The 10,119-nt window shown below is 39.9% G+C and overlaps 1 pseudogene; it reads left to right on the top strand.

Annotated features, from left to right (window-relative positions):
* Nucleotides 1–3,136: 3,136 nt before the first annotated feature.
* On the top strand, nucleotides 3,137–3,234 carry LOC114209369 (U6 spliceosomal RNA; annotated as a pseudogene).
* The last annotated feature ends 6,885 nt before the right edge of the window (nucleotides 3,235–10,119 follow it).

The following is a 10,119-nucleotide window of genomic DNA, read 5'->3' as shown; positions in this document are numbered from 1 at the left end:
CCCGGGGAGGCAGTGCGGAGCAGACGGGCCTTTTTATTTTTAATTCACTGAATATGAAGGGAGCCGCTCTGTAGCTGTTCTCAGTCTAGACAGGATATGATGATAATAGCACAAGTAAAAGTCCATGTATTCCAGCCAGGGACAAATTAAGTGGGTACAGGGCAGAGATATATGTCATGCTGTTATTAACATCGAGCAGTGCACTGCCCACTTCAGGGCATGGTGCCCAGATTAATTGGCTTGCCCAGAATGCATCTATGATTAGAAGAAAGCTCTCAGGAAATGCTGGGCAGCGTGCATTTGGACTCTCAATTTTTCTTCTCACAGGCATGAAAGTTAAGCATTTTATTTTATAGACCAAGAGCATGAGTAGCATTTGACACCATTGGTTTATGAAATGTTTTGCTGGTTTTCCTACATAGGTTATAAATATTTCTGGGAGAAACCAGCCACCATATGTTGGGATGATTCAGGTAGTATTTATTATTGCTTTTCCGAGGTGCCCAAGCTCTGGCTTAGGCAGGGATTATAGATTTATGGCAAGAGATGTGTATCTTGAGTATATGCTTCAAAGATCAAAGTGAGGCTCTTTATGTCACATGAGCTGCTGAAATAAAACCCCCGAGATTGCCATGCTTAAAAATACTGTCATTTGTGCCTCCAGGAAGATAATGATGATCAGACATGGCGCCTGGCTGACTGAACTCCATTCTGTGTCAGCCAGAAAGGGAAGGAGGAATCAGAAGAAATAGCTAACGGCACAGAGCAACTTCAGAAATAGTTTCTCACAGCGGAAAAGCTGAGATGAATAGTAAAGAAGGTAGACTCTGTATCCAAGAAAAATCAAGGGTGAAATTGCTTGTGTTGCTGACCAAAGGCTCAATACTTCTCTTGGATGCAGACAAGCAATTCCAATGGCCTCTAAAAAACTTAGGCATGAATAAGCCAATGATAGAATTCAGCCCAATAAGGAGCTCTTGTTAATCTATGACACCATGTTTATCATCATACCTGCAAAACCAAGCAAGTTAAACACTACGGGTGGATCAAAAGAGGTGGTTCCTGGATATTTGTTATTATTAAGAAACTTTGAGGAAATATTGAGAAAACCTTTTAAAATGTGACTCCCAACAGCTCCTGCTTGCTTTTATTGGATGCTGGATTCATTCAGGTTCCGTTCCTTCAAAAGTTGCCATAATACATTCCTATTCCTTTTTGGAAATGCTACAATAGGTAGACCTTTCCCAGCACACCCCATCACATTAACAGTGAGGCATTCAAGAATTATCCTAAGTAATGTAAAATGTTATACTTTCTGAGACTGGGTTTTGAGAACTCTTTGTCTTTCAGCCTCAGAAGCTCCATCCTTCCGATTTTTGCAACTATTTACGTAGAGAATCTAGAAGTCTAAGACTTTGTGTGAGTACTGAGAATTCCTGTCTTGGTGTCACACCAGAGACCTTGTGGTCTAAGGCACTAGTATCATGGGCTTCAGTCTCTGCCACTCTCATTCATTGAGATCTTCCTTCCTTCCTTCCTTCCTTCCTTCCTTCCTTCCTTCCTTCCTTCCTTCCTTCTTTCCTTCCTTCTTTCCTTCCTTCCTTCCTTCCTTCCTTCCTTCCTTCCTTCCTTCCTTCCTTCCTTCCTTCCTTCCTTCCCTCCTTCCTTCCTTCCTTCCTTCCTTCCTTCCCTCCTTCCCTCCTCAGACCATTAGAGCACAACTGTGTCTGGCCAGCATTGAATTTGTTTCCATGAAGGTTTGAATCTGGAGGAGGAAAAGTAGCAGGTATATTTTGGAAGGCAACGGATGAATAGGTAAGTGTTTCAAAATATGTCGTATATAGGATAGTGTCCATCCACAGTAAACAATAAATGTTAGCCATTAACATTAACTCGGTGTTTACCGTTAAACAACAGAGTAACCACATAGAGAATTTTTCAATGACCATTTAATTCAAAATTCCACCAACCTCATCCATCACCAGTTTTCATTTTACATTCATTTATTTGTTCAAAAAATATTTTATTGATCTCCTACCATATTGCAAACAATGGCATAGACTATCTGCAGGTTTTCTTCTCACTTCTGTGCATATGCACTCCTGATTTCTCGGAGTTAAGTATCCCATACAGAGGATTTCTCATGCTGTTACGTGTTCTTTACATTAACATTTTAATCAGTGGATATTATCCTTTCAAAATCATTTATTTGACCATTTTTCTCTTGTGGACTATGAAGTTTCTTTCCAAATTTTCGATATTATAAAAAATGCAATAATAAGCTCCTGAGCATTTCATTTTTTCTCCCAATAATTTACTGGGATAAATTCCCCAAAATCTAAATACCAGGTTAGAGGATATAAACACTTTTTGGGATTTCGATGCATCCTGCCAAATTTCTGAATCTTATACTAATTTACAATGATAATTTTCTTTATATCAGTCACATTCCATTGCCACCTTCATGAAGACACTTTGATTACTAGATGGAAAATTGAGGAACTCTCTAGCCTCATCAAGAACATATACATAAGCCATTTCTTACACGGGTTATCTTCCAGATGGCATAACCCATTCATTGTGTAAATAACTTGCACTAAGCAGGAAAGGCATTTTCCTGCTCCCCAGACTTTTAGTCCTTACTTCCTTAAGTCCTTATTCCTTAAGTCCTTACTTCCTTAGTCCTTATTCCTTAAGTCAGTTTCTTTTTTTTTTTTAATTTAGGATCTTATTTATTTATTTGAGAGAGAGAGAGAGGCAAGAGAGAGAGAGCATGAGCAGGAGGGAGAGGGAGAAGCAGGCTCCCCGCAGAGCAGGGAGCCTGACATGGGGCTGGATCCCAGGATGCTGGGATCATGACCTGAGGCGAAGGCAGATGCTTAACAGACTGAGCCACCCAGGTGCCCCCCCCTTAAGCCAGTTTCTATACCTAAATCCCCGCCCCCTCCTTTGGCATTACAGAATGTCACAAATGGAAGAAGCCTCAAATATCTCTTATACCCCCTTCATTTTAGAGTTAAGGACTCGGAGAGCCAGGGAGATTGTGAACTACTTCAGATCACAGATTTAGTGGAGAGATCTGGGACGAGATCTTCTGCATAAAGCTGATTGGTACCGCTGCCAGAAAATATCAAGGGGGGTGGCCCATATACTAATATAGGAAAGAAAAAGAAAAAATCAGCATGGCCTTTGGGCAGGTATGAACTGAACATTAATGAGTTGTTCTAAATTGTACTCCCTCCCTAATGTGCGCATGGCATGTCATGTGCACCCTGTTATCGAAAGCCGTGGAATTACTACCCAGCGCAGGGAATGCTGCCGTTCCTGGTGCCCTTCGAAAGTAAAAGGAAGGTTACCATCCCAGAAAGGGAATTAGGAAACATCAAAATACAAAGGATGGAGCGCCTGGGTGGCTCAGTTGGTTGAGCGACTGCCTTCGGCTCAGGTCATGATCCGGGAGTCCCAGAATTGAGCTCTGCTTCAGGCTTCCTGCTCAGCAGGGAGTCTGCTTCTCCCTCTGACCCTCCCCCCTCCCATGCACACTCTCTCTCTCTAATAAATAAATAAAATCTTTTTTAAAAACAAAACAAAACAAAAACAAAATACAAAGGATGAGCTCTTCCAGAGCATTGAGACTAACCTCTTTATCTTACAGCATACAAAGTGCAGTGTGACTGACCAACCCCATATCCTCAGCTCTGGATCCAGTCATTCTCTCTCCAGCATTTCTGAAAACAGCTCCACATTCCCCCAACACATACCGCTATTTTATGTCTTTGTGCCTTTGCCCCTGTTGTTCTCATAGCCAAACAAACTTAGCCCCCATCTAGCTAGCTAATTTTGACTCATCTTTCAAGACTTGTTAATGCAGACAATGCCTCTTGCAGGAAGTCTTCCATCATGCCTCCAGGCTGCAATGGCTAGCTATTCTCTCAGTTTATAAAGGACCTGTGCATTCTTTTATGGCACTGGGTTGAAAATATTTGTATCTGTGTCTGTCTGCCTTGCTAGACTAAGCTGATCAAGATCAGGATCTGGGACTTATTTTCATATTCCCAATGCTGAGTACACAGTAGACATTTCATAAATATTTATCGAACTGAAATACTTAAAATGTTTGAATAAGAATTTTGTGAAAACCCGAAAATCCATTGAAGGTGGTCTGTGTATAGCACAGGAAAATGTGACTAGAATGTAATTCTTTTTTTTTTAATTTTTTATTGTTATGTTAATCAGCATACATTACATCATTAGTTCTCGATGTAGTGTTCTATGATTCATTGTTTGTGCATAACACCCAGTGCTCCACGCAGAACGTGCCCTCTTTAATACCCATCAACAGGCTACCCCATCCCCCCACCCTCCTCCCCTCTAGAACCCTCAGTTTGTTTTTCAGAGTCCATCGTCTCTCATGGTTCGTCTCCCCCTCCGACTTACTCCCCTTCATTCTTCCCCTCCTGCTATCTTCTTCTTTTTCTTTTTTCTTAACATATGTTGCATTATTTGTTTCAGAAGTACAGATCTGTGATTCAACAGTCTTGCACAATTCACAGCGCTCACCATAGCACATACCCTCCCCAGTGTCTATCACCCAGCCACCCCATCCCTCCCATCCCCCCACCACTCCAGCAACCCTCAGTTTGTTTCCTGAGATTAAGAATTCCTCATATCAGTGAGGTCATATGATACACGTCTTTCTCTGATTGACTTATTTCACTGAGCATAACACCCTCCAGTTCCATCCACGTCGTTGCAAATGGCAAGATCTCATTCCTTTTGATGGCTGCATAATATTCCATTGTGTATATATACCACATCTTCTTTATCCTAGAATGTAATTCTTACACAGAATACTTAGATCAATTTTGTTGTATTACTGGGCAGGACAAAATGTGTTGGCAAGAAAGAGGTGGTGTATTTGACCTTGAAATAAGCCAACAACAATAATTTCTCAAAAATGTAAATTGTTAATATCATCACCATCAATTCCTCTGGGATCTTCTAAAAGTACCCTCTCTTAAAGTTTCAACCTCTCCTTCTCAACTAGTTCTTTTCTGCTTAACTTACAAATTTACTCAGATCTTTCACATCCTTAAAAACCCTTCTTCAGACCTTCTGGTCCTGTCTGACTATCATTTTTCTTCATCCAGTTTTCTCCATCATTCTTCAGTCCCCTGCAATATAGTTTCTACTCCTTCCCCTAATGCTGAAATTGCACCAGCCAAGTAAGATTACAATTGACCCCCAAAATAAGTATTGAGCTGGTACTTCTGTTGACTTTTCCATCATGTTGGACACTATTGATGCCTCTTTCCTATAATTCTCACCTTCCTTGACAATGTGCCATCATGGTCTGCCCTCTCTCACTTAGACATTGTGTCACTTCCTTATGACATTCTCTTGAATGATGGTGTTCCCTACATTCTTTCTCAGTTTTCCATTTTCATTTATACCAATTTCATTTTTTTTTTACCCACCATATCTTGTGGATCTTTCAAAAAATAAAGATACTTGAGGGGCACCTGGGTGACTCAGTTGGCTAAGCATCCAACTCTTGATTTCGGCTCAGGTCATGATCTCAGGGTTGTGAGATCCAGCCCCACATCGGCTACACACTCAGTGGGGAGTCTGCTTCTCTCTCCACCCCCCTCCCCTGTTCCTCAGCCCCTCCCCTTGCTTGTGCTCTCTGTCTCTCAAAAATAAATAAATGAATAATAAATAAAGACATTTGAGAAAAAGGAACCCTTGTGAACTGTTGGTGGGAATGTAAATTGGCACAACCACATTTTACTATGGAAAATAGTATGGAGATTTTTTGAAACACTTGAAATAGAACCACCATTTGATCCAACAATTCCACTTCTGGGTATATATCCAAAGGAAATGAAAAAAGCATCTCAAAGTGACATCTCCACTCCCATGTTCATTGCAGCATTGTTCACAATAGTCAAGATATAGAAACAACCTAAATATATGTCAACAAATGAATGGATAAAAAGATGTGATCCATATAAAATATAAATATAATGGAATTATCATTCAGGCATCAGAAAGAAGGAAATTCTGCCATTTGTGATGTGGATAGACGCTGAAGGCATTATGTTAAGTGTGATAAATCAGGCAGGGAACGAGAAATACTATATGATGTCACTTATATGTGGAATCTAAAAAAGCCAAACTCAGAACCAGAGTGGAATGGTGGTTACCATGGTGGCAGGGGTGGGGTGGGGGATTGGGGGGGTTAGAGATATTGGTCAAAGTGTACAAACTTCCTTTGTAAGACAAGTAAGTTCTGGGGATCTAATATATAGCATGGTGATTATAGTTAGTAATACTACTATATATTTGAAAGTTGCTAACAGGGTAGATCTTAAACATTCTCACCACAAAAAAAGAAATGGTAATTATGTGACATGATGATGATGGAAGTGTTAATGCTATGGTGGTAATCATTTTGCAATATATAAGTGTAGCAAATCGATGTGTTGCACACTTTAAATTTACACAATGTTATATGTCAATTATATCTCAATAAAGGTGGGGGCAGAAAGCCGGAATGTTTTAGGAAAAATGTATAGACTGAACAAAACAAAGAAGCAGAAAATAGAAAATCCAGAGAGTGTGGAGAAAGGTAGATAGGAGCCTCCCAGAGGAATTCTATGTTGGATCTGAACAGGAAATCAAGCTGGAAAAGCAATGTGGGATCAGGCAGGAACCGATATGCATGTGCTAAAGTACCTGTATTATTAATCTTTGTAACCTCTTGCCTAGATTAGGAGCATGACTTAAAAATTGCCTTGTCTTGGGCGCCTGGGTGGCTACAGTTGGTTAAGCGACTGCCTTCAGCTCAGGTCATGATCCTGGAGTCCTGGGATCGAGTGCCGCATCGGGCTCCCTGCTCGGCAGGGAGTCTGCTTCTCCCTCTGACCCTCTTCCCTCTCGTGCTCTCTACCTCTCATTCTCTCTCTCTCAAATAAATAAATAAAATCTTTAAAAAAAAATTGCCTTGTCTCAAATTTCACCTCCCTCTAGGCTCCACATTGCCATTAATTATAAAACAAACCTAAATTGGTCAGTTTAACACTTCATTTAAAAAAAAAATGTATTAGATGCTCCCGAAAACTACAGCTATCTTTTGTCAATACCTAACGTGATGTCAAACATAATCAGCAGTCAATCAGTGTTTGTTGCATGATGCCAGACTGAATGAATTAATAATAGACCAAGTAGGAGAAAGACTAGTCAAAATTATGCAATATTCTCAAAGAGTACAAGAAGTAGTATAAACAGAAGAATTATACATGAAATGTTTGATAGCACTTTTTAAAAAGATTTTATTTAAGATTTTATTTATTTGACAGAGAGAGAGGGAGAGCGCACACAAACAGGTGGAGTGGGAGAGGGAGAAACAGGCTCCCCACTGAGCAGGGACCCTGCCACAGGGCTCTATCCCAGGACCCTGGGATCATGACCTGAGCTAAAGGCAGATGCCTAACCGACTGAGCCACCCAGGCACCCTTTATTTATTTATTTGGAGAGAGCACACACAAGTGGGGGTAGGGGCAGAGGGAGAGGGAGAGAGAGAGTCCCAAGCAGACTCTGTACTAAGCACAGAGCCCAACGTGGGGCTGGATTCCACAACCCAGAGAGCACCACCAGAGCCGAAATCAAGAGTCAGACACTCAACTGACTGAGTCACCCAAGCACCCCATTTTATGACACTTTTAACCAGCATTAGAAGATATTTTCTGATGTTGGTTTAATCCTTCCATTTCTCTTTTTGAAGTTTTATCCTGTTGATTTAGTAGACCTCTCTCTCTCTCTCTCTCTGTCTCTCATAGTACAAAAGCAAATCTGGCCCAGCCTGGGATGAATCATCATGAATTGTGATGAGTTGGTCTAAAGTAGATTTATTTATGGATTTACCAGTGAATGGTTGATTTGCTATGATTTAGCTGTAGCCCCTTAATTTTGCCTTTAAGTAGTTATTACAGAAAGAAAGAAAATTTTCAGACAGATATTTTATTGTTTTTGTTTGTTAGTTTTGATCTCTCAAAAGTAGCTGTTTTTTTGGAGAATTTTTATAATTTATGCAACTGTTGAGGAATTCTTCAGCAAATGAAGTTTTGTATTTTTCATCTTTTTTCTTTCATGTGTGTTCCATTTAGGCCAGTAAATTGACATTTCAACCCAGAAGGACTTAGGCCAGATGTTAGTCCACTGGCTGAAAGATGGATTTCCTGCCCTAATAGGTGACCTCTGAAAGCAAAATAGGCTTTTTCTTAATGGATAGACTGTCCAAATGACCTCATTTCTAGAACAAGTGTCCTTTGTTCAGTGTCTCTTTGCTATTGGGATCAACATCATCTGATTTTTGAGAACATTCATTAGATAAAGAGTAGCTAGCACCTAGTTGTTTCATTTATAAGGCATAGGGAAGAAATTATGCCCAGACAATCCATTTTTTGTTCCTTTAAACATATTTGTGTTCATTGAGAGGGAAATAGTGCAGAAAATCTGGTGCCTGCTTACCCATATTAATATTTCTTTTAGACTTCAAACCTATTCAGGCCAGCGCTGACCGTAGGAGCACGGCATGTTATATGCCTCCCTAAACAGGGAAGTGTTTCTTTAAGCTTGACCAAGGCACTATTTAAAGAAATAGCTATGACCCCAATGTCCTGTCATTCAGATTTCTGTCTCCATATGTGAGAAGCTCATTGAGACATTCCCATGGCACCACCTCTCTTGATGAGTTCTTCACCAAGTTCATTTATTTATATCTTCAACTGTATAAGGCAGCTCAGAAAAACTGAGATAACTGAGCCTTTGTGTGTGTGTGTGTGTGTGTGTGTGTTCATGTGCACATGCACTCATGCCTCTGTGTGTGTGTCACAGGAAGTGCAGTTTGAAAGAAAGTACCCAAGAGGGGACAATGGCCTTGAATGACGAGGGGGAAACCGTAGGATTTACTATACATGGAAAGGAGGGGAGTCAGATTGCGTGAGAAGGAAGATACGTGTTTCTAAGATTCTAAAATGATAGAATTTTATAGCTGAAGGGAAAGTTGAGGGTTTTTTTTTTTTTTTCTCTTCCAGGAACAGGAATGGGAGTGTTTCTTTTTAATAGCTAGCAGATAAATTTTACTACTGTTAAAATCTTGCTCCTTGTGATCTGCAACGTTGGCTTCTTCACAAAAGACATGGAACAGAGTCAAGCAGAACCACAGAGAGAGTTGACATCAGCCTGGGCAGTACATCTAAGACTCATGGTTCTCCCTCAAATAATTTATATAGAAAATGCGTGACTCTTTTAAAAAGTGAGTGGTAAGAGGATATCACGCTTTTCCTTTGTTTTAATGAGTCAACATGAATTTCTTTTTTCAGAATGCTAGACACAACTCAGGGCTCCCCTCTTTTTTAAATAGTCATATGCAAGTGTCTGTAATCATAAGTTATTTTTAGTTGTGGTTCAACTGAAGTATCTTGGCTGATACTTCAATTCCAGATAAGATTGTAATAATATTCTATGGTTACCGGGATTAATTACGTGAGAATCTTTTGTCCCACGTACATAATATTATGGGACTTCAAAGAAGCAGAGTAACAGTTTTAACTGGAGATTTTTAATTTAATGGAAAAACCTTATTTTTCGCAAGTGTGTTTAAGCAATAGGGACAGCCAAGTAGGCATTCTTATAGGGTAAAGTTTATAAAATAGACAAGATTGATGAAGCAGTTTGGTTGGTGGATGATACTTCCCAGCTGTGCTTTTAAGCCTTTCCTTGCATAATTTGGAAATATTTAATATAATCTCTGGTCTCTTATTAGCACATTCCTTTTTTTTTTTCTTAACACTCTCCTATGCTAAAAAGATAAATAGAAAAGAGTATGATTCCAAAGACAACTCCCTCTCCATCCTTCCTGTTTTCCTCTCTTAAGTATCAGGTTGCTCTCACAAAACCAGGAGAGAGTCTCCACAGGACACTGTGCTCATATTAATTCAGAAGTAGTTTTATGAGTTGGAGTCTTTTGGTTCTTTGCCTTAAACATCGTGAATTCCCAATTGGCAGCCCACTAGAATTGTTTTAGCTTCTTGTCTCTAAGGCGCCTTACTGAAT

The sequence above is a fragment of the Eumetopias jubatus genome, unplaced genomic scaffold, assembly GCF_037043125.1.
Source record: "Eumetopias jubatus isolate StellerSeaLion01/CBP00866 unplaced genomic scaffold, mEumJub1_p1.0 scaffold_6, whole genome shotgun sequence".
NCBI classification, from domain to species: domain Eukaryota; kingdom Metazoa; phylum Chordata; class Mammalia; order Carnivora; family Otariidae; genus Eumetopias; species Eumetopias jubatus.
The sequence above is the reverse complement of the archived record's forward strand: the minus strand, read 5'-3'. Positions and strand labels throughout refer to the sequence as shown.